Source organism: Bidens hawaiensis, unplaced genomic scaffold (assembly GCF_021521415.1).
Source record: "Bidens hawaiensis isolate Kalapana, Puna unplaced genomic scaffold, B.hawaiensis_p1.1 tig00024238_1, whole genome shotgun sequence".
NCBI classification, from domain to species: Eukaryota; Viridiplantae; Streptophyta; class Magnoliopsida; order Asterales; family Asteraceae; genus Bidens; species Bidens hawaiensis.
In genome coordinates, this window is record NW_027493812.1 from 20,239 (window position 1) to 47,138 (window position 26,900).

The following is a 26,900-nucleotide window of genomic DNA, read 5'->3' on the forward strand; positions in this document are numbered from 1 at the left end:
CTCCAAACCGTAAACCGAACTTTTTTTACTAGTTTTTGTTAAATAGTTGTTTAAACATTTTTAATGTTAGATCTGAGTTTATAAACCATTTTATGAGTTCTATGGTTATGGGTTTGTGTAATCTTACCTCGGTCTTAACCCGAACCAAGATCCGAACCGAAAACCGAACTTTTGTTTAAAGACTTTATTGTTAAATTTTTGGTTGTAAAACTTAAGTATTTTCATTTGTACATTATTATAAAAGTTCTTTGATATTTGGGCATGTGGAAACACCCTATGAACTTATTGTGAGATGGAAACCGAACCAAACAGAACTAAACCGATTTTCACTCGCTTATGACACACAAGTGTGTTTTTAGCTATCAAGACTTGTATATGTCTTCAAAATTAGTTTCCAAACTGATTTTAATTATTATCTTAAGTACATGGAAATGTTGGATCCAACTTGATTTCATAAAAAAGTTTGGACCGACAAAACCGAACACTCGCTTAACGTGCGTTGTTAGTTCTAAAACAATAGAACTACATAATTGGTTAAGTCTTATTAAGTTTTATTGAGTTATCTCATAACATTCATTATTTTGGAAAGTTGACTTTGGGTTGACCAATTATCAAGATCCCAACCAACAACCCGAACACTCGTTAAAACCCGTTTTAGTATCTTTATTCCAAAAGGACTTGCATTCTTGCATTTTTACCCACCTTATTACTTAACATAGGTTAAGTAAATATTAAGGTTAGATACTTTAATCCGGTTTCGAGCAAACTATCATTTTTAAAGGGTTATTATTATAAATTCTTAAATAGTTACATTTTAAACCTTGAACTTTAATTGTTTTCATTTCTCAACATTTATTTTATTTGAAGACATTCAAGACAACCTTCTTAATTCAAGTCTTCCTTTCACCTAGACTTTGCCCGTTAAACCTCATCCTTCCGATTACTCGTCATTTTACCAAATCAACTTTGTTACTTGAATGTGAGTACCTTCATCCCCCCGTTTTCCATCTTTCGTTTTGGGGGTGATATTGCATCTTATTCAAACTAAATGTTTTATACTTGAATCGTAAACCACAAACTTTATTGTATACCTTACTTAAATAAATGCTCGATTTGGTGTTTCTATGTTTACATGATTATATGCCTATGTGTTTATCGATTTTGGTTGGTGGAACTATAAAATCCTAGTCTATTTGGCAACCCCTTATAGCAAGGTGTCGTTAACGTAATGCAATTAACGATAACAATAAAATCCTAGACTATTTGGCATCCCCTTATAGCTAGGTGTCGCTAATGTGTTTAGCGATATCTATTTTATACAAGTTGTTGCAATTATTTATTGTTTCGTATACAAGATTGTGGCATTTCTTATTATATGCTTATTGTTCAAACACTATGAAATTGCTCACCAACCTTTGTTTTGACAAACTTTATTTTATGCAATGTTACAGGTTTGACTTTTGTTGACTCGAGGACTTGAAGAAAAACGTTATCAAGACTATTAGGATATTAGTAAAATGAACAATACATATATTTGTTTACTTGCATTCAATTTGTTTTGTATGAACATGATGTGTTGTTTATTGATTTTATGAAATAAAATGAGTTGGTTAAATATTGTCGCTATAATAGTGTCTTATGTATTTGGGCAATCCGTTGCACCCCGGCATGTTCCGCCGCCTTTGGTCGGGGTGTTACAGTATCATTAGCCTCAGACACAATTTTGATCCTAGCTTGGAGAACCGACTTGGCAGCCCGGATCTTTGCTTCATTAGTGGCGCGGGTCACCTCTTCCTGCATTTGAGTTTCGACTGAGGATGAATGTTCCTTGGCTTGTTTCTTTTCCTTAGTTATCTTGGCAAGCTCTTTGTCCTTTACAGCAGCCATGGCCCTCATTTCAGACAGGGTTTCCTCATATTCCTTGATTATCTGATCATGATAGCTCTTAGCGGAGTCTAAGGCCTGTGAGATGTAGTAGAATAAGTTCAAAAGGATTTTGGATTTACAATAGCAAATAAAGAGGATAAAGGATCCTTACGGTGATGACAAGATCCTTTCCAGCCTCAAACGGATCTTCAGACTCGACAATCTTCTTTCTTTTGGAAGCTCCAGACTTAGCTCGAGTTTTCACAGGGCATGGTTCATGGATCAGTGTGGATTTTAGAGTCTCCTTTTTCATAATAAAGCAATCAATCTCCTCGAGGGAGAACTAAGATGCAGACTTACCGGATTTCTGAGCACCTACAAAGCATAATTTAAAGATAAGTTTTTCGATATTTTCAATTAATATTAACTAATATTTGTGAAACTCTTACTTGACATGTTGCTAATTGATTCTGAAATCGTCCCTTGAAAAGCTTTTGTAAACTTGGCTTGGAAAGTCCTAATCTCTGGATCTAGTGCAAGGAATTTCTTAACTCTTTCTTTAACTCCGAGAAGCTCGGCCAATAATGCAAAGTTACCAACTTTAAAAGAAATAATATAAAATTAGTTGAAGATTTGAGTATCCTCTCCGTGTTACCTAAGGATCCAGGATCCTACCTTCCTTAATCCACCTCCTGGGTAAGTCAGACCCACCAGAGATTGAGTCCCTTTTTACAAAGAAAAATTGGTTTTCCCAGAAGGATCCATTCTGGGTGGCTACAAGGATGGGACTTGGATTGGATTTCAAGATGAAACGTTTAGAGCCGTGTGTAACCAGAGTATAAAGATATGATAGCTCTGACATGCCAAACTCGAATCCTTCTTCATCAATGATCCTTTCGATGGTGTGCAGTACCCTCCACAACATAGGCATTGCCTGAATATAGCTGATTCCGGTCAAAGTGAAGAAGCTTTGGTAAAACTTGGAAAGGGGTATTTTTAACCGATTAAGAAAAGCTGAGCCAGAAAACAGATCCAGGATTTGGATGCACAGTCTCTTCGTACAGTGGAATCAAAAAGGAAAAAGACCGTCCCGGCCGAAAATGATGATCGGAGTTCGTCGATTTCTGGGTCGGTAAATTTACAGATATCGGAGGAAGGGTTAGCAAGAAGACCTTGTGGTCGGAGTTCGCTCGAGTCCGATTGATCAGAATAAAAGCAAGAAACAGAAACGGTCGACATTCTAAAATAGAAAATGAAAAGAAGATAGAGAGAAGGATACCTGTTTGGCTGCTGAAGTGTGTGGTTATAAAAGAATTATGATGAGCACATATATAGGCGACAATAATTAATCAAGCTAAGTGATAATAATTTTTGACTCACGTCTAATCTTTTCATTTTTGCAGGAAATTTGAATTTTCAAAATGACAGCTGTTATCCACAAACAACCGCCATTTTGGGGGAAATTGTTAGAGCGTAGATTTTATGCTGAGGATACGTTATCCTTATGTAACTTTTGGATCCAATATCCTTGGGATATGTTCCAGGTTGCGCAGGATAAAGGATCCTCGGTATCACTTGTTTACTAAAGATTGTATTATTTGAGTGGTTTTGTGATTAACAGATATAACGGCTATAAGACTTAGTCCACCTATTTATCCGCAAGTCCTTGAGGTTATGCACGTGGTCAACAAGCTGCAAACGAATCATGGAGAAGTGGCGGAATAATAGGACTTTTCGTTATCATTTATTTTGTATATAATCGAGCTTATGATCAGTTGGGAAACACTTTACGTTCGTTAGGCAATACTCATAGATTATCATAGCTCTAATTGGCTTTCATCAACTACTTAAGATTTCTCTAATTGGCTTTCATCAACTACTTAAGATTTCTTGACTGCCACAATCCTTCCATCCCTTAAAATCCCTTTATAAACAGTACCTTGGCCTCCTCGACCGAGAACTTTGTTCTCATTGAAATTGTTTGTGGCTTTTTTCAACTCTTGAGATGTGAAAAGTGTGGTTTTATTAACTATAGAGGGGTCAGCCTCTTGTTGTTTTAAGAGTAAACCACCATTTCGTTTAAAAAATCTATTTCTTCGTCTCCTGCCATTTTCTTTCTTGATAACTTTGTACAATAAATAGGTGGTTGCCACAATAAAAGGTACACCAATGGTTATGCTAATACCTGAACAAATAAAGGCCATTACATAATGGAAAGTTGGCGGATATCCTAATTCCTAAGCTTTTCCACATATGTCTATCTCATATATATGCCTTACTGTCTAAATGAACATATTAAAAACATTCTAACAGAATATATTTTTATAGGTAAAGAAAACAGGAATTACCTAGAATAAGGCCCAAGGATGCTTTTCTTGATTTGATTACTTTATCCTTGTCAGGGTAATTATCATTGTTAGGGGCGTTAGCATTTTTTGGGGCTTCAGCAATGGCAGGGGCTTTAGCATCGATAGGTGCAACACGCTGGTTGCCGATACAACTGAGTTTTAATTTGATTAAATAATCAGCATCATAGTAATATGTTGTGTCATACAAGCAGTAACTTCCACTATCCTTGCACTTTGCACAATCTTCTGTATCTAAAACCACAAGAGGAAGAGAAAGTTGCATATCAAAAAATCGAATACAATCAGGTAATTACTAATTATGCATCGAACCACATACCATTAAGTCCATCGGCCACATAAGGGTTTCCTTGTGGCATGTAATAATGCGAATACATGTCAAATGCTTGGCACTTCCAAGACTTCACTTTTGTACCATTACCGAGATCAACCTCAAGTGTACCCGGTGAGTAGTAACAACTTACATTATGAATGTCACTTTCTGATAGGGTCCAAAGAAGTGATATTGGAACATACAAGCTCTTGCCATATGAAAACCTAGCTTCAACAAATGAAGTTTCATCCACCAAAAAGGCAGACCTACATGCTTTATCATTTACTGCCTGCGCTGTTATATTAACATTGTACGACTTGAGATAATGAGGAATTGTTGTTTGGCAACAACCTGTGCCAAAACACTTATTTCTATTACTAGGAGTACTGGCTTTGTGACAATTCGTGGAGCACCCTGTTAGCACCCGATTTCCTTGGTCCATCATGATAGCATTACCGCACCCCTCAAAAACAAATTTATTGTGTGCTTTGGAATATAGGAATGGGCTCAACCCAAGATCAAGGTTCATGATCGGGGTGGCATTTTGGCAAGCTGAGACTTTTGGTGTATTAACAGTTATCGTTTGATTTGCGGTGTTTACACCCAAGATTCGAGGTGGCCGACTGCAGATAGATATGGGGTGGAGGACTTGTAGTCAATGATGTACCATTTGTTGACTGAACAATTCACACCAATTCAAAAAGGGTATGGAATGATGACATTCCCACACAAACTAGTGCACCCGGACTTTGCGTATCTTGGAGCAGCTGTTGATGATGAAATCAAAATACGCAACTGGTAAGCTTGAAAATTTTTATATTATACTTTCTGATAATTTGTTTCTTTTTAATGATTACCTTTTGTGTCAGCGTTTACGACAAATGAGGTGAACTCACGCTTTACTGCCGGAGTAAAACTTTCATCCTCCTATAGGAAACAAATTAACAATGGGGTGAGCATAAACCGAGCTTACCGAACAAGTGATGGTTTGGTTGGTTTAGCCATAACTGATTAACTGAATATTGTGGTTTGGATTGGTGTGTGGCACAATCAATTAACCGATAACTGAACCGATACTTTTGGCCTTGCATTGTATCCATGTTAAAACAGAGTGTTTGTCTGCATCCATAATTAATTAACCAAGAATGGTGATATTCTGCCATTCAGGGTCTATTTAATCACTTATCTGGTCATTTATTTTTCATTCAGAAACAATTTTGAATAGAGCCTTTGAATTGTTACATCCTGATTAAATTTTGAAATCTTGGTATTTTATCAAGCATGCCTAAAGTTATATGCATTTTACAATGGAAATCAATAAGCTTGAAAAGTTTATCATACTTATTGTCCCAATCAGTTGACAAAATTTGCCTTTGTGATCTTATAAAGGAATAAAGCTTGTTTGTTATAAATAAATGAATAAAGTTTGAATTGTGATCTTATATGCCAAGGGTAAACCAAAATTAGGAAGTAAACAACCATATGGTTAACCAGCCTATAACCCAAACAAAAAACCAATCACCCGAAAACCGATTGGTTAAGGCTGTCCAATAACCAAACACTTGAGTTGGGGCACAAACGAACTGAACCACTCTATGCCCACCTCTAAAGAAGAACTTATTAAACTCAAATATGATAACACACATATCAAATTTACCACAAAATATGCAAGGAAACACAACTATCAACAGAATATACATGTGAATCATGTTATATGTTTGTTTTTGTTTATTGAAAACACATACTTCAAGTTCATTGCTTATAAACTTTGTTAAACGTATTAATAACATGTTTTTAAGTATAATTAAATCTAAGAAAATGGACAATTTCAAGACTTCAATGTCAACAAGTGAGTAATAACAACTTACTTGATCAATGCCATCTTGTGATATGGTCCAAAGAAGTGAAACCGGAACAAAAGAGGAGTTGTCATCTGAAACATATGAATTTTCATCCACCAAAAAGGCAGACCCACAAGATCTATCATATCCACTCTGCTTAGTGATGCTAATATTGTAGTACTGGAGAGAATAAGGAATTGCGGTTTGGCAACAACTAATGCCAAAACAATTGTTTCTATCACTAACAACGTCACTTATACAACTCGTTGAACAACCGGCAAGTACTTCACTTGCATCACCCATCATGAAAGCATTACCACACCCCTCGAAAACAAACTTATTGTGCGATTTGGAAAACAGGAAGGGGCTCTTATCAAGATCGATGCTCACGCTATTAGGAACAGGGTTTCGGCAAGCAGAGTATTTGGGCGTGTTAACAATGACTGTTTGATTTTTCAAGTTTACACCCAAGACTTGGAGGTGTTTAAAAGCAGATAGATATGGCGTCGAGGAGTTGCACTGAACGATGTACCATTTGTTTACAGAACAACCCGCACCGATTCCAAAAGGGTATGGAATTAGGACGTTCCCGCATGTATCTTTGCACCCTGGCTTGGCATATCTTGGAACTAGTGATGCTGTCTTCGCTGCTGTTAATGAGAATAATAGAAGTAAATGATAAGCTTGAAATAACTTCATATTGAGCACACAAACGATATATAACTAATATCAGAGAGTGGAAATGAATGTTTATGTTTATAATGGTGGGTGGGAAATGCATGATTGGATGATGTTTCCTGTAATGCACCAAAGACCCGAGAGTCTACGCCGTGATTTGTAAGCTGACCTCGTGGTCCCTGTGTTACCATTCTTTCGGTTGACTAGAATTTAATATTTTTGTTTTTTGGCATTATTAATATTTTTTTGAAATTTGTAAATCATTTACAATTTGTATAATAAATACGTAACTTGTTTATTTTATTACATATAAAGCATATCTTTTTGTTTGATAGTTTACTAGCCGGCTTCCCGTTGTTGAAGAGATTGATCCATGCGGGTTTAAGAAGGGTGTTATGTAATATTTTTATAGTCCGACTTGACGTCTTATCAGTTCACTATTCGGGATGGTTGAACCGGTCAAATTACGTCATAATTAATTTATAAGTATTAAAAAAGTACATAAAATTTAACTGCTATTAAATTAAAAGTATATTAAATTATATAATAAAAAATTGTATACTTATCTTAGGGAAGAACAAAACATGGAAATACCTAAGAGAAGAAATTAAAGTGTTGGAAATGGTAATAAATTTATATGTAGAACAAAACATAACTATTATCTTAGAAGAATTGTTAAGAGTTTTAACATTGACATGGAAGGTTTCAACTTTTATGTTCAAAGTGTTAGAAATGGTATTAAAACATTTTTTTATGTCCAAGTGAGTTGTAAGCAGTTCAGATTTCGTAAGATATTATGTCAACTTCTTCCGATAATTTCTTTTTTTTTGAAAGGTGACCTTCATTAAAAACTAGTTAAGACGAACTTCTTGATTTTTTTTTTTGAAAGATGACCTTCATTAAAAACTAGTCAAGACGAACTTCTCCAAGAGAGAGAAGAACCGCCTAAAAGCAAGAGAAAAAATTACATAACAGAAAAATTAAAATTCGCCAATCAACATATCCCTCTTTATGTCGAATACCAAAGAAATCCCATGGATTTGACGTCCGCAACAATTTAGGCCACATTCGTAGGTTTCCCATTAAATATTTTATCATTACTAGCCTTTCACATAATCCAACACGCCCCAATAATGACTCCATATATCCTCACCATTTTAGCGTTGGACTCAGCCAAATATGAGACCATCTTAATCACATTCAAAAGCAAAAAAAACAAAAAAATGGGGAATTTTGCACCATTTTGCTAACGCGATCCAAACCCCACAAGCCACCCGACATCCGGAGAACAAGTGATTTACTGATTCTTCTGTTTCCCCACAAAAAACGCACAAACCGGCCCCCACTTGAGCATTCCGTCTTCGAAGAGCGTTTTGGGTAGGAAGCCTATCCAAACTCACCCTCCACGTAAAGATATTACATTTATTTAGAATCCAACTACACCAACTATAAACATAACTATCTTCTCTAGGTTCATTACCTTTCAACAATTTTTTTCCTTCCTTAACCGAGTATCTACCATCCGACCCTTGGTTCCAAACCCACATGTCTTCATTTCCATTTAGGCGCACACTCGAGATCAAACGATGACATTCTAATAATTCTTCAACTTCAACAAAAGTAGCCGGATATTTATTCCAACTCCATTGAACAACACAATTTTGATTAACCATAATAAGTTTATCCGCTACCGTACACCATTTATTAGACTCTAAACCGAACAACGAGAGAAACAAGTACTTCAGCGGCTCGTTTGTTAACCAAGGATCAACCCAAAACTTTACATTTTTGTCATTACCCACGACTCCACGAATCGTACCAAAAAAGCTATTACCTTGCATTTTCAATCGATACCCATTCTTCACTAATCTTGACCAAGTACCCGGGAACCGGCTACTACAGTGAAACATCTCCCATCTTCGTGTTGAACCATGAACCCCGTCGATAACCTTCTTCCATAACGCCTTGTGCTCTATTTTCGATATCTCCACAACCATTTTAGAACCAAAGCATTGTTACACTCGTCCAACTTAGAAAGGCCCAACCCACCCTCTTGTTTAGCTTTCGTAACCTTGCTCCAAGAAACCCAATGAATTTTATTCTTTCCTTCACCACCTCCCCAAAGAAATCGCTTAATAATAGACTCTAGCTTATTAATCACCGCGATCGGAGCTTTATATAAAGAAAAATAATACGAAGGGAGACTTTCAAGAACTGCCTTTATAAGAATAACCCTACCGGGCATGGAAAGAACACTAGCTTTCCATCTCGATAACCTCTTGTTGAAAACTTCGACCACCAGGTCCGAATTAGAGGTTCGGTTCATATTAGCCCCCACGAGAATACCCAAATATTTAAACGGAGTCGTTCCCGCTTTACAACCCAAACCGTTAGCATATATAGTTACCTCATCCATACTCTTTCCTATACCAAATAAACGCGATTTATTCAAGTTGATGCGAAGACCAAAAATAAATGAAAGATACGAATGATCCTCTTCAAAGCCTTGACGTTAAACTCCGACCATTCTCCCATAACCATCGCGTCATCAGCGTAAAGGAGATGAGAAATATTTGGGCCGTCATTCGGAAAAACACGCCATCAAACATACCATGGTCGCATGCTTTCCTAATTAAATATGATAAGCCCTCTATAACAAAAAGAAACAAAAATAGTGAAAGAGGGTCACCTTGACGAACACCTTTACTGTAGACAAACTCAAAAGTAGGAGAACCATTAACCAAAACATAAGAACTAGCTGACATTAAAACTCCCTTAATCCATCTACAAAAATATACAAAAATTTCTAGTTCGAATATCAGAACTTCAAATAATAATAATAAATAAACTAATAATAATAACAATGATAACAATAATAATTATAATGAATTGCCCAACAACGAGTCACCGGTTCAACTGCTAAACCACCTCAAACTGAAGCCAAACTAACAATGGTCTATACCCATCAAACCGAACCGGTCTAATACCTAGGTCTTGATTTGTGCGGTTTGACCGGCCCATTCAGTTTGGTTTTCAAAACATAAACTTTGTGGGTATGATATTTACAAATGTAAAGTTTTATTAGTATGACCGATAATTGATTTGTACATTATCTTATCCTACTACGCTATTAAAGGAAAACAAGGTATCCATATGGCCTTCAACTAGCATGTCCACATAAGATTCAAAGTAATCAAGTGTCCATCTATATAATTTCCACGTGTTAACAAACAAATTTTAATATAAAAATCTCCTAAATCACACGCCTGTTTTCTTGGTATAACCTGATTGTTTTTCACACATTTTAATCTACCTGTTCTCAAATCTCAACTCCTAAAACCTTTATTGTCTTTCGCCGGTCATTTATTTCAGACGATTGTTGAGCATAAACATATATATAAATCCGTCTTCAATCAATCCTTTATCACAAACATATATTTACCCCTTTATCAATTCCTCAAGTAACCATAAACTCCAGTTGACGTTACATCTTCAATCGGTCCAGGCTCAATCGATGTTAGACTGAATCGTTTTTGACATGTGTTCATCTCCGATTATAATGAATTATGAAAATCCATTATCAATCAGTCCACCTTCTTCATCAAATATGTCTTGGTAGGTATGTTACTTTTAGATATGTTCGATTGTTTTTATACTTTATTTTTTTAATAATCTAAATATTACAGACAGTAGGATTTTGAATAAATTCAACGTACAATTTAGTGTGTTGAAGTAGAGGTTTGTTGAGAGACCATTGGTTATGGTATTGGTTGAAAAGGTTGGAAACTGTTGAGAATTCTTCTGGATTGAAGCACCACTTGCCCTAGGGTGCGAGCCAAAGTTTTTTGTTAAAAAAATCGGATTTAAGGATAATGTAACCAAATCATTTTTGTGAGGTAGGGTGCTTGAATGACAGTGGTGATTATGTGAATAAAATAAGAATGAACACAAGGATTTTGTTACAAGGAAAAGCCTTTGATCAGTGAGTGATCGTCGACATAAAAACCCCGGGTGATGACAATTGTCTATCACTAATATTATTAATGAAAGATAAGGTATTACAAGATGGAAGCTCTAGTAGTGATTACATAAATTGCTAAGTATGTTACAGGTAAAAGCATGCTGCTGAGTTCGTTGTGTATCGTGTGTTAACCTAACTTACTAGAGCTTCATTATATACAAAAAAATATAATAACTAAAACTCCTATAATCTCGCCACCTCCTCTCTAGAGCTGTTACACGCTTTTAACCGCGTTGCTATTCCACTTGGCCAACGAAATAATAGGGTAGACCATGTCATTAGACGTTGTAGTTGCTAAAATATCAATATAACAAAGAGAACAACCGTTAGTAAATAATAAGTACTGAGGATCCTTGATGTTGACCATATCTGAAATATACACTAAGGATAACTAATCCATATCATATGTCAGGATAACGTATCCACAGTATCAAATCTCCATTCCCTAACATTCATATAAAAAAACCAAAGATTACATCATTTTGTATTTTTGTTCATCATTATGTCTTCGTGCTCAACATTTGTCTTTCTATATATCATTACGTTTTAGCCATTATGTAATACGCTCATTGTCTTTTCTTGTAATTGACATGTGGCATTCGCTTAATTTGAGAAAAATAGTATAATGTTAATTGTGTATTACGTTCAAGTCATTATGTAATATGTAGTTTCCATTGTGTTTTACGTTTCAGATTATTGTATTATATGTATTCACCATTGTGTCTTACTTTTAGGTCATTGTCTTGTATGTATTCATTATTTTGTTTTATGTTTCAGTTTATTGTGGAATATGTATTCATATATCATTTTGTTTTATGTATTAGATATTTGTTGGTATTTTTCATTATATTTACATATTTTTATTACACAACAGTGTTATTAGTACTTTAAAAAAACACAATGATGAGTTGAAAGACACAATGTCGAAAAAAACACAACGACAAACAGAAAGACACAATGACTAAAAAAGAGACAATGATAAGCAAAATGACACAAAGACGTAATTTTTGTTTTTAATTTTTATATAATAAAATTATACTCATATTAAAGATAATAAGCGGTTGTTATTATGGTGAATTTTTTATTTTTTTTTAAATATTAAATGAAAAAGTTATAGATATTATAAAATGACATGGGAATTAACATGTGATTTACACGTGGAGAGAGAATATGTGTAATATTACTTTTATACCATTTTTCTTTTAATCTCCACTTAACACATGTCAATTAATTATGACTTCTCACACTTTTTATTTTTGTTGCCCTTTATAGAATAACCCAACCTTGTTATTTATTGATTATAATTTAATGTATGTTTGATTATGAGATTTGAATAAAATTTTCACTTTGAAATTCTTCAAACATAGAAAGTTTTGACATGATTGAATTTTCATTAATTTTTAAGAAAATGAATAGAAATATTAATTTAAATTTTAAAGTTTTACATGATTATATTTGTTAGATAAATATTTAAAAGTAATGTTTAGAGAATAAATATGGTGGAAACAAGTGAAAAAATCTTGGGTGAATACTCTAGAAAGAGTTGTTTAACACTCAAATTATTTATTTATTAGTATCGTAGAAAGATCATATTCCATTTCTAATATATAATTATATGGTTGGGTTCAAATAAATAGTTTTATTTTTTTTGAGACGATAAGACTGATTTAGATTTGAATGATTGAGATTGACTTGAATAGAAAAGATAAGGGAAAGAGTATAAAAGTAATATACCATATTTGTTGATTTTCATTCTTTACATACATGCATACATACAAGGCACCTATCAATTCCACTACCCTTTTAAAATGTTCATAAAATTTTAATATGACATATATTTTTAAGTTTCACCATGTTAATTAACGATTTTTTTATTTTTAATATGAGTATAAGCTTTGTTATATAAAAATAAGAATATCTTGTTTTTTATATATTATGTTATAGGTTTTGTTAATTATGTTACAGGTTTTAATTATTGTGTTTTTCTATTATGTCTTATATGTATTGTGTAACTGTCATTGTGTTTTTAGTAATGCCTGTTGTGTTTTTCCACAGTGTGGTGTTGTGCGTTTCATTGTCCGTTGTGTTTTAGCAAATGGGTTTTCGATTTTTTTAAAAAAATATAACAACGGTATAATCATATCAAAGATAAAAAAACACATGATTTTATAATGTATTTTTTTAAATGACACAAAAAAGTTACAGACATTTAAAAATGAGAAAATTCCCAAAATAAGCGTTTATGAAAACTAATATCAGGTTTTAGGTGTCATTTGCAAGAAATATCCAGAAATAGGTTTTATAAAGTATCCGTGACGAGTAGTTTTTATAACCAATTAAAATTTGTCATTTGCCCTTAAACTAACCTTAACGAGCAGGTTCACTAATAAGTTACTCGTCACGACTAAATAAGGTTCATGCCTCGTAATCAACGCCCGCAGGTAATTAATAAGTCATTTAGTCGCGACGAGTAGATTTTAAAACTTTTCGAGACATGCGTAGTTTACCAAACTAACCACGACGAGGTATTTGTTTACTAAATACATTGAACCGGTTAGTTTTACAAAAGACTAACTGGATGTTAGTCTAAAGAACCACTACTGATGGGTTATGGTTTTACTAGAGTTCGACGATTAAATTTGATTATTATGTATTCAAAATTCATGTATTAAATTTGTATTCAAGTGTATTTATCATGTAATTTAGAGAAGTCGACTTTGTTCCCAAAGATTACATAAATGTAATAATTTAAATTTTATTAGTAATTAAATTAATATTTTAATTTTATGAACTTTTTGCACTATTTTATTTGTAAATATAATAAATACCATTTACTAGACTAAAATAATTAAAAAATGATACAACTTTCAAAAAATTAAACACAACTAATAACCGAAGCTATAGAATTTAATCGCAAATTGCCGTCTACATATGAACTTTAACGTTAACATGTAAACAACACTATTAGTATAATTGTATTAACACACGTTTTTCAAATTAAATTGGCTTGAAAATAATATATTGAAACACTTAAGGGAAAATTCTCATAATAGCCCTTTTTAGGAGAGAGAAAATATAAAATAATCCTAAATCTTCATATATGTCCAAAATAGCCTACAAAATTTAGACTGAGGCGATGCATAGGGAAAATATCCGACAATATTTTTAAGAACATAGATTTTTGACACGTGTAAAGATTTCTGAAAATCCGACCATATTTTTTGAAAATATTGAGGGACCCGTCCATAATTCTCACTAAATCTTCTTCTATACAAACAGTCTTGCCCGACAGTTTAATAATGTTTCCTACCTGATCCCTACAAATTTTTAAAAACATGGAAAATTGTGCCTTGAAACTCAGTTTTTTAAGACGCATTTGTGGTGCATTTATACCAAGGAACCCATAATTTTCAACTTAGGCGATTCCGCTTTATCCGGGGTGTTACATATTTATATTAGAGACGTGACTATAAGATATGACATTAGACGTAGTGTTCTAGTTGGTTATAACTTATTTTTATTTATTTAGAGTTGCATGGTTAGAAATTATGTGGGCCATATTTGATTGTTCAAAGCACTTACTTGTTACTATTTTACTGATGATTCAATTACTTCAATTACACAAGCACACACAAGTCCAAGGCTTATGCCTAAAAACAAAGATTTTCAAACATTTTCAATAATCAAATTTTTTCCGGTGTTCTGATATTTTTTTCTTCTTAAAGATGGTTATATGTGACGGGTATGCAGTAACTGGAAGGGGATCGTGCTTATTTTGTGAACTCTTGACACCAAGGTTATTAAAACCTAAGGATAAGCAATGCGCATAAATCCCAATCAGACGTGGGACCTGGTTGCTTACCTGGAGAGTTCGTAAAGGGCATGAAACCTATTAGGCCAAAACATACCACCCCAACGCCATATGAATCACAACTTTAAAGGTTTCAACGTGACTATGTCCTCTTTGTGAAAAGGAATATGGTTGCACTCCTAAGGATGTCATACAAGTCATGGTGGTTCGTGCGACGTGTGACTCCGACCCTCAATGTTTTACCATGTGTTTTAACTGAAAGTCTGCCAAGTCTTAGTAATACGGATAACCAGCTTTTGGTATGATTTATTTACGCATTTTGATTTTGTGTTGTAATACGAGAATAGTTGAGTTTCAATGTGATTATTTTAGTTATATATTAATCTATTATTATGGTTTAAAATTGAAAATTCGAAAAGTCATGGTGATACATGAATAGTCGAGTTTCAATTCGATTATTTTCTTTATATATTCATTTACGATTATGGTTTTAAATAGAAAATTTGAAAAGTCATGTTGATGCATGAATAGTCGATTTTAAATTCTTTTTCTATATTTGTATCTATTCATTTATTTTTATGGTTTGAATTGAAAATACAATGAGTCATGGAGGCACATGAACACACGATTTTCAATTCGATTCCATTACTTATATTATGTTTGATATATTTTTCATTTGGTTATTCAAAAATTTGTGAGATTTTTATGGAAATAATAATTTGAATTTGAATTTCAATTTCAAATTTTAATTCATGTGATTTTATTTCTTTACTTATTTTAATTCATGTGAGATTTTCATGTGACGTGTAAATTGTTAGTGAACCTGCTCTTTAAGGTTAATTTAAGGACACGTAGCAAATTTTAATTGGTTGTACAAACTACTCGTGTGTTATCATAATATACTCGTTACGATTAATTTATGATAGCTCATAAATGTTTATTTTAAGAATTTTCCCGTTAAAAATAGTAGGGAATTAACATGCGACCATTGGAAGGATAGAGAAAATTTCGATTATTCCTCATTTGACCCCACTTGAACACATAACATTCAATTCTAGCTTTTAAAGAAAATAGAACTCTCTCGCATAAAAAACCCTTTAATGTCTTAATTAAATCAAAATATTTTATAAGTACTCTAATAGAAATAATTTTAAAATTTTTATCCCTATCTTCTAACCCTATATATACTTATAAATAGAATAGAGAGAAAGAATATCGTCTTGTAACCTAAAGCTGTTTAGTCCTTCCAACACGTCGAAACCAGTGGAAACAAGAAGACTTTGAGAGCCTTTATTCTACAAAAGAACGTATACTATTTAATAAAAGGCGTGACCACATAACAATTTATTATTTAATTTGTTATTTATTATTTCAACTTAAAATGTATTTCCATCACATTAAATGGACCCCCAAGCCAGCTTAATTGGAAGCTTGTAACTACTTTTACACAATAGCTACGAGTAAACGCTTGGAAACCAGTTGTAGTCTTGCACGCTGTCGGACGTTAAAGTCAAGTTAACTTTGCCCCTAGCTAACAAGTAACAACGACCACAATAAATCCCACACAAATAGAACATGCAAGATCTGCTATTCATTGGTTCGAACTTAAACCAATGAAGTTACCATGTATTTATCTTTTAATCATCTTCCTTTCAATAACAACCGCGGCGACTGAGTTAATTTCTAGTTATGCCAAGCCTGGATGCAAAGATAAGTACTGTGGGAATTTAACAATTCCATACCCTTTTGGAATCGGTCCCAATTGTTTTCTTAACAAATGGTACGCGGTTGAATGCAAGTCCTCCAAACCTTATTTATCTGCTCTACGCAACATGCCATTGTTGGTTGTAGACTTGAATGAACAGACGGTTATTGTCAATATCCCAATAACCACGGATTGTCAAGCCCCGATTTGGAATAATAGTCAAATCCTATATCTTGGTCTTGACAGCCCGTTCCTGTTTTTGAAAATTCACAACAAATTTGTCGTTGAAGGATGTGGTAATGCCACGATATCCAGCCGTGGAAATATTCTCACCGGGTGTAACGCGATGTGTTCTCAGCCGTATGTTCGTTTGAGGAGAAATAAATGTGATTCTGGGAACAATTGTTGCCAAGAAGAGGTTCCATATTATCTGGCGGATTACAGTGTAAATGTGACAACCACAACCAATGAATCGTGTCTTTCGGCCTTCGTGGTGGCGGATAATTCATATGTTGAGTGCTTAGTTCCTGGCCAAACTTTTGTTGGGGGCAGTTCTTCTATCCCAACAGTAATTCGGTGGAGACTACGAGAAAATGATTTTAGCAAAGCGAATTGTGATTATAATTTCAGCCAACTTCAGCTAGAGATGGATGTTCACACTATAGTGACTAGTGGGAAGTGTAGCTGCCAGAATGAATTTCATGAAGGAAACCCATATCTATCCGGCGGATGCAAAGGTATTCTGTTTACCTTCCTTTGTGAACATAAATTCTTAAGCATGTTATTTACTCGCACGGTTGCTTTAGGGTCATGTTTGTGGGTTGGCAGGTTTAACCTATAGACTTGACACGAACATGATCTGCTAGCTAAACGTATAATTATGCAGACCTAGTCTACAACAAATTTTATGTAATTTTTGTAGCTAATATATTCAAAATACTCTTATCATCTACTTAGAATTGTTTTCCTACAAAAAAAATGTCTGCTGATTAATTATATTTTTAGGAAACAATACTCTTATCATCTACTTAAAATTGTTTTCCTACAAGAAAAATCTGCTGATTATTATTATTTTTTCTCTTCATTACATTTTTAGGAAACAATACCAACATAATACAATAATTGTAGTTACAATAATATAAGAAATATAAATATGAAATGTAGTGATTACATCGAAACGGAAGGCAAGCGGGGAACAAGCTGTGCCGCTAACCCTTTTTAAATTGCAAAACTTAATTTTTTAAAAATTATATTGACTGCGGCCTTGAACTCATCACATTATTTAAATTTAATAATGCATTTACATTCTATGTAACATTTATGTATTTTATAATGTGAACTATGACATAATTTGGTGTTTATGGTAATTCACTCTTATTTATTTTGTGAGCATTTAGCTACCGAAGAATGTCAAAGGTGTATGGACACGTCTGGCTCGTGTGTAGAAAAAGTATCTTATGGTGGCCGGCAGACCTTCTTTTGTGAACCTAACTTCAGCAATGGTGGAAGCGAATTATCATCAAACCGGACTATTTTTCTAGGTACACCATATCTTTTTGCTTATGTTTTCGGTTTAGTATCTAGGTGATCCCATTTGATTAGTGCACAAGTTGATTGGTTTATTAGTTGAAGAATCCAACTTGTTCAAAGATCTAAAATTGATAGCAAATTAAGAATGTTATTATTTTTTTTCATTGAAACGATGTTTTTATTCCATTAGTTTCAAAATCCTCATACAATTGTGTTGGAATAAATCCCAATCACTAAGTTACTTGTCATTTATGTAAATATGTAATAGTTAAATTTTAGTTTCATTATTTTCATGTGGACTTTCAATGGCTTTTCAACAACATATATAATATAAGCTTGATAAACTCAATGTAGCCAACTTTTCATTTCACTTTAGCAAACATATATGGTTAGGTTTTGACAAAAGTATTATTGTCTACGTACTCCTTATCTATTTTAGCCTACTTTTCGTTTTGTTCTTGTTGAATATGGATCTCATCTACTCGTCCTTCAACATGCCTTAGTTACTCTATAAAGATACATGTTTTGCATGATTTGTATTAACTTTCGACATTGCATCCGATATATAGGTCTTGGCGTAAGTATGCTGGTCCTTATAATAACAGCCCTTGGCATTGCATTTTACAAAGTAATACAAAGGGCCAAGAATAAAAGGCAGAAACAAATATTTTTTGAACGTAATGGGGGCCTACTTCTGAAACAACTTGAAGCACGTAATGAGAACCTAGCTGGTAAAACCAAACTCTTCACATCTAAAGAGCTGGAAAAGGCTACACACTACTTTAACGAGACTATGATTATTGGCAGAGGAGGTCAAGGTACGGTGTACAAAGGTACGTTGCATGATGAAAGGATTGTAGCGGTCAAGAAGTCAAAGGAAATTGACCAAAGTCGACTAACAGAATTCATTAATGAGGTGGTAATTCTTTCACAATTAAATCATAGGAATATAGTAAAACTATTAGGATGTTGCTTAGAAACCGATGTTCCTATACTAGTTTCGGAATTCATCCCAAACGGGACGTTGTATGAGCATATTCATCATGAGAATACAAATGTTTTCATTTCATTGAATACACGAGTACAAATTGCGGCAGATGTAGCAGGAGCAGTGTCTTATTTGCATTCAGCTGTGTCAATGCCAATATACCATAGGGACATCAAATCCACCAACATACTTTTGGATGAAGAATATAGAGCTAAAATATCCGATTTTGGAATCTCAAGGTTCATCTCCAATGATGCAAGTCATCTAACTACCTTGCTGCAAGGGACAATGGGATATTTTGATCCAGAGTATTTTCAATCTAGTCAGTTCACTGAAAAAAGTGATGTCTACAGTTTTGGAGTTGTTTTGGTTGAGTTGCTAACAGGAGAAAAACCATTTTGCTTAAGTAGGCTTGGTGAAAACAAAAGCTTGGCCGCACACTTCATGGTGAGATATGAAAAAGGTCAAGTTTTGTCTATTCTCGATGCAAATATGCTGAGAGAGGATGATAGGGATGTGTTGATGGATTAGCTAACCTAGCAATGCGATGTTTAAATTGTTGTGGAAAAAATAGACCAACAATGAAAGAGGTAGCTTTAGAGTTAGAAAGAATTAACATGTCACGCAAGTTATAATAAGCGGTTAGATCTGATTTTCATAAACGCTAGAGAAAAAAAGGAGTTACTAATGTTAACATATGGGGAGTCAACATCAAGAAACATGACGTAGTTAGCTAATTTTTGAATTAATATTATCATGTACTAAACATGACATGTTATGATAAAGATAGTTCGATTCGGTCTTTGTCATGTGTAATATAATTTATATATATACAACTTGAAATATTGTGGTGTATTATCATTTATACATGGGGCTTATGGGGTTGTACATGGTGCTATTGACCTTGAATCATTATTATTTTTTATTACAATACTGATTTTGTTGTGAATATCTATTTTACAAGATCAAGGTTTACCATCTAGATCTACCAAGCAAGTGGAAGAGCTCTTTGTCAAATTTATTGATAATGTACCATACTCCATGACCATCAAATAGTTAATCTTGTCTAGAGAAAAAGTTAATCTCTTGTAGTATAAATACTAGCTCAATGTAAAGGAGAAAATGCACCTCATACATACACATTCATAAGTGATACATTTCACTACTTTCTCTCTTTGCTAAATTCTCTAAAGTTCTCAAGTCTTAGCACTAATCTTGTGTTAATTCTTGTTAAATTATAACACGTTATCAACACGAGTCGCGTATATCCTAATCAATAAAGGTAATAGGCACAAAGGTATCCACATAAACATCATAAACTCTTCTTTAATTATATGCATTAGAAAAATATATATGCATATACATATACTATGTAATAATAAGAATGCGTATAAATAATGTTATCAAATTTGATAACTATTCTAACTTTCATTATGCATCTAATTTTACTTTCATCACAACTAACTTTTATTTATATATGCACATAATATTTCATTTAGAAGTTAGATTTATTTATACTACCAATTCTATTCTTATTATTGTGCATACTAATTATATATTTTATAAAATAAACTTTATTTACTACCTTATTTATTTCTTACTTTAAAATAATAAATATTATCTATACATTGTTAGGGCACATATTTTTTGTGCTGAGGATATGCTATCCTTATGTGGCTTTTGGATCGATTATCCTTAATATGTGTTCCAGGTTATATCAGAATCAAGAATCATCAGTAATTATTGTTCACTAACGATTGTATTCTTTGAATGGTGTTGTATTTAACATGTATAACGACTAAGAGACCTAGTCTACCTATTAGTTCGCATTCCATGGGGAGTGGCACGTGGTCAAAAGAGTTTCAACGTATCTATGGGAATAGCGGCGGATTTGTAGGATATTTAGTTTATTTATTCGAGCTATGACCAGTTTAGGTTACACATACATCGTACACAACATACTTCGCATAAATTATTCTAGCTACATTCACTTGCACTTAGATCTATTGTATTCATTGATCATAAGCTCCATCTTTGTAATATCATTTTTTAATTAATATAGTGGTGATAAATGATTTGTCATCACCCGGGGTTTTTGTGCCGGCGATCCTAAACCGACCAAGGGGTTTTCCTCGTAACAAATCTCTGTGTTCTTACCTGTTTTAGCTACATATTTATCGTTATTATACAAGCACTGATTTGGTTACATTATCCTTGAACCGATTTTAACCAAAACAATTTGGTGCCCATCGTGGGCCAAGTGGTGCTTTAACCCAGAAGATTTATCATCGTTTTTCAACCCTTTCAACCTATACCATAACCAATGGCCTCTCAATAAACCCCTGCTTCGACCACCATGCCTTCGTCAGTTTCTCTCTCATCAAAGTCTTCATTGCCCATGCCTCCTCCACCAGCTGGAGTATAGAGGACCAACGGTGCTGGGAGCAATATGTAAACTCTAGTCTTCCAAGGCTCAAAGTCCTCTGTTGCCACTTCTGTGGTAACTTCTAACAATGATGTTTTCGATATGTTTTCACAGGTTAAGGCATACATGGAGCAGCAGAACAAAACCAACCAGAGGATTCTACGCGAAATTGAAGATCTCAATAAAACAAAAAGGCCAACGGAGGATCAGACTCCCTTGATGCCTAGGGTGCTGGATTTCACTACTCCAGGATCTATGGCTCAACATGCTTAAGGATCTTCCATCCTTCAACAAGGATCATCGCTCTTCCAACCAGGATCCTCTATCCTTCAACCAGGATCATCTATCTTCAACCAGGATCCTCTATCCTTCAACCAGGATCCATGGGTCAACATGCTCAAGGATCCTCGATCTTCCTTCAAGGATCCATGGGTCAACACACTCAAGGATCCTAGATCTTTCAACAAGGATCATCCATCCTTGAACAAGGATACTATCAGCCTCAAGGATCCTTCATGCAGAGTCAAGGTTCCTCGATAGTTCAACATCAAAGGTCATCGGAGGTTCATGAGGGAGACTTTATCCCTATGCAGACCATTGCTTCTGGTCGACCAACTGTCATAGATGATGCATCCTATCCTGGATACTCTTCTAGGATACCATCCTTTAACCAATAACTAGGTAACCTTTATAATCAAATATCCTTACACACTAACCTTGGTTCTACGCAGGATACATGTATCAATCAAGCCATGACCAAGGAGTTACCAAAACTAAAGGATATGATATCCAGTGTTCCAGGGGTGATTCATTCCATTCCTGAAGTTCCAGAGGGAAGTCATAAGCTATCCAGGTTTGCTCCACCGATATGTGATGCTGAAATCCTGAAGCCCTTTCAAATCCACAACATGAAAGTGTACGATGGCACAACCGATCCAGAGGAGCATGTAGCTCAATACAGAGAAAGAATGGAAATCAATCCCATTCCGGAAAGACTTAAAGAAGTCTGCTTGTGCAAAGGTTTTGGATCCACATTAACTGGATCTGCTCTCAAATGGCTGCTATGTCTTCCTACTTACTCTATTAATTCATTTTCTCACTTAGTTAATTTATTCAGTAGTCAATTTTCTTGTAGTAGAAAATTTGAAAAATTGACTAGTGATTATACCGTGTTGGTAACCTCGTGATGAATCTTTGAGGGATTTTGTCACCAAGTTTGGAAGGGAGGCCTTGGAGATTCCAAATCTTGACATGGCTACGACTGTTGAGGCATTCAAGATGGGATTACAGAAGAGCTCCCCATTTATGATGATCTTGTTATGACCACATGCATGACATTAGATGAAGTCAGGAATAGGGCACTCCGATTCATCAGACTAGAGGATGATAAAATGATCCATGAAAGATTGGGTAATTCAACAAAACAGGAGCCACTTGATAAGAAACAAGGATCAAAGGGTCCTTAAGAAATCCCACAGAAGGCTGCTCCACCACCACCTGATGCGCAGATTATCAATTTTATCTCTGGAGGATCAGACATCTGTGGAACCTCATTTTCCTCAGCAAAAAGACATGCTAAAGTAACGAAATTGGAGACTGGAGAAAGACCCATCCGGACGACAAATTTAACCGATCAAAGGGTCATAACCTTCGGCGAAGAGGATCGCATGCACCTCCAGGATCCTCACCATGAAGGTTTGATTATTACTTTATTTATCGCTAACCATTATGTTCGCAAGATCCTTGTAGATGGCGGAAGTTCGGTGAACATCATTCAGGCATATGTACTCAAGAAAATGAACATCCCTGAAACAGAAATCACACAAAGATCATCTGTCCTAGTTGGTTTTAGCGGAGAGACCAAAAATACGTTGGGGGACATCAAGCTTCCTATTTACATTGGGGGAGTTAATTCTTTCCAAAAGTTATGTGTTATAGATAATCTGTCGTGCTGTAATGTGATTCTTGGCAGGCCCTAGATACATGAAATGAAAGCAGTAGCCTCCACATACCATCAATGTATCAAGCTTCCAACCCCATGGGGAGTAGTGGAGATTGATAGTGATCAAGCGGAGGCGAGAAACTATTACACCTCATTTATGAAGCCAGCTACGAAGCAGACCATCACAAAGCAATCAACGCATAATTAAGAGAGGTGTTGGAAGCCAGAGAAAAGGATCTTAAAGAAGTATCCTTGGACCCCGAGGATCCAGATTTAAAGGTATACATAGGATCCAATATCCTCAGCAACATTGAAGAGGATCTAGTATCTTTCCTCGAACAAAGGAAGTCCACCTTTGCGTTCGAACACTGTGGCATCACAGGTATCTCTAAAGAAATTATTACGCAAAAGTTAGTGATATATACTTCTATCAGGCCTGTCCACCGAAAACGGAGGAAATTTGCGCCTGATAGAAATATCATTATCCAAGAAGAAGTCAAAAAAATTCTCAAGGCAGGTATGATTAGAGAGGTAAAGTATCCAAGATGGTTAGCCAATGTAGTGGCTGTTTCTAATAAAAATGGAAAGTGGAGGGTATGTGTCAATTATACAGATTTAAACAAGGCATGTCCCAAGGATCCTTTCCCCTTACTACACATTGACTCCATGGTGGATGTTATGGCAGGACATGCGATGCTCACCTTTATGGATGCTTCCTCTGGATTTCAACATATTCATATGGAACTATCTGATCAAGAGGATACAACATTCATGAATCCTACCGGCATATATCGTTATATGAAACTAAACCCATCAAAGTGCCATTTTGGTGTCAAGGCCAAAAAGTTCCTAGGATATATGGTGACTAAAAGAGGAATGGAAGCAAGTCCTAAGCAGATTAAAGTCATCATTAATTAAAGTCTCCAATTAATGCTAAGGATGTCCAAAGACCGACAATAAGGATAGCTGCCGCGAATATATTCATCTCTAGATCATTAGAGAAGTGAAAAGACTTCTATGATATCTTGAGGAAGAATAAGAAGTTTGAGTGGACTCAAAAACATGAAGATGCGCTGAAGGCTCTTAAGGAATATCTATCCTCAGCACCAAACCTTATGAAACCAGTGGATGGTTGTTAGTGCACAGAAATTTGACACTGTGGATATGTTATCCTGGCATATGTCTGGATCAGTTATCCTTAGCATGTATTCCATATCGTATCAGGATCAATGATCCTCAGTACTTATTACTAATTAACGGTTGTTCTCATGTGTAGTCTTATATTTAGCAGGTATAACGGTTAGAAGACTCAGTCTATCCACTAACTTGCAATTAAGAAGATATTGATGTGTCTGGATCAATTATCCTTCTGAAGAGTTCCAGAGTTATGTCAGGATCATGGATCCTCGGTATTTGGTGCTATTAATGGTTGTTTCTTATATGAAGGCTGATATTTATCAAGTGTAACGGCTCCAAGACCTGGTCTACCCCCTATTTAGCAGCCTGAGTGATGGAGCACGTGGTCAAAGTGGCAGTTACGATTATATTGAATGCAATGGCGGATTTTTAGGGATTATTAGTTAATAGTCTTTATTATTCATAACTCTTTTGAGTTATTGTCTTTTATGTATAAATAGAGGTATGATCAGCTAGAAGACACACCCAACACAACAACACACTCTGCTCACTATGAATTCAGCAGCACACACACACACAGCTTTCGTCGTAATACTGATCATAATCTCCAACCTTGTATCCTTATTTTTTATATTAATAAAGTGGTGATCGACGAGTTTTCATCACCCGGGGTTTTTGTGCCGGCGATCCGAACCAGATCAAGGGCTTTTCCCCGTAACAAATCCGCGTGTTTGTTTTTGCAATCGATACATACTTGTTTTCATCATTATAGCACTAATCCTCACTAAAAGAATTTGGATACATTATCCTTGAGTGATTTTTTTATCCAAAACAATTTGGCGCCCACCGTGGGGCCATTGGTGCTATAATCCAGAAAATACCATATCAATATTCAACCTTTCATACCCATATCACCATCAATAGCCTCTCAATCAACCTCTGGTTCATCATCCATGTCATCCTCGGTTTCTCTCTCATCAAGAACTTTGCTGCCGATGCCTCCTCCAATCACGGGAGCACAACAGGCTGCTGCGGCTGGAAACAAGATACAAATTCCAGTCTTCAAGAGCTCAAAAACCACTTCTGCCACTACGGTGGTCAAATCTAACAATGATGTTTCTGCTATGTTTTCACAGGTTAAGGCATACATGGAGCAGTAGAACAAAACCAACCAGAGGATCCTACCTGAAATTGAAGATCTCAAGAAAAGAAAGATTCCAGCGGAGGATCAGACTCCCTTGATGCCTAGGGTGCTGGATTTCACTACTCCAGGATCCGTGGGTCAGCATACTCAAGGATCCTCTATCCTTCAGCAAGGATCATCCATCCTTCAACCAGGGTCCGTGGGTCAGCATACTCAAGGATCCTCGATCTTCCAGCAAGGATCATCCATCCTTCAACAAGGGTCCATGGGTCAGCAAACTCAAGGATCCTCATACTTCCAGCAAGGATCATCTATCCTTCAACCAGGGTCCATGGGTCAACTAGCTCAAGGATCCCCGACCTTCTCGCAAAGATCATCCATCCTTCAACCAGGATCCTCAGGACTGTATCTTCAACCAGGATCCTTCAACTCTCAACCATTAGGATCCTTCAACCCCAGTCAAAGATCCTTTTTCCAGGAACAAGGATCCTCAGGGGTTCAACATCAGATGTCATCCGAGGTCCATGAAGGAGATATAATCCCCATGCAGACCATCGCTTTCGGTGGACCAACTCCTGTAGCAGACGCTTCTTACCTCAGCCACTCATCTGCAATGCCAACCCTCAACCAACAAAGAGGCAGCTTTTATGATCCTATATCCTTAGATGCTAACCATGGTTCCTTGCAGGATGCAGGTATCAACTAAGCTATGGCAAAGGAACTACAGAAGCTCAAGGATATGATATCCAGTGTTCCCGGAGTAATACGACCGATCCTCGAGATACCTGAGGGAAGCCACAAGTTATCCAGATTTGCTCCACCTATCTGTGATGCTGAAATCCCGAAGCGGTTCCAAACCCCCAACATGAAGACTTACGATGGGACCACTGATCCTGAAGAACATGTGGCACAATACAAAGAGAGGATGGAGATCAACCCTATCCCGGAGAGACTTAAGGAAGCTTGCTTATGTAAAGGATTTGGATCCACACTGACGGGATCTGCATTAAAATGGCTGCTAAGTATTCCACCCTTTTCAATTACTTCCTTTTCTCATTTAGTTAACTTATTCAACAACCATTTTTCCTGTAGCAGGAAATTTGAAAAGTTAACTAGTGACCTATACCGAGTTA

The 26,900-nt window shown here is 35.3% G+C and overlaps 2 pseudogenes across 1 annotated transcript; one reads left to right on the forward strand and one right to left on the reverse strand.

The window, feature by feature from the left end:
* Positions 1-3,713: 3,713 nt before the first annotated feature.
* Positions 3,714-7,324, reverse strand: LOC143568859 (wall-associated receptor kinase-like 6; annotated as a pseudogene). Its single transcript, XR_013141638.1, has 5 exons — positions 6,414-7,324; positions 5,403-5,472; positions 4,552-5,312; positions 4,215-4,466; positions 3,714-4,051 (listed from the first exon to the last, which is right to left on the reverse strand). The product of XR_013141638.1 is annotated as a wall-associated receptor kinase-like 6 (transcript).
* Positions 7,325-16,104: 8,780 nt separating this feature from the next.
* Positions 16,105-20,579, forward strand: LOC143568854 (wall-associated receptor kinase-like 2; annotated as a pseudogene).
* The last annotated feature ends 6,321 nt before the right edge of the window (positions 20,580-26,900 follow it).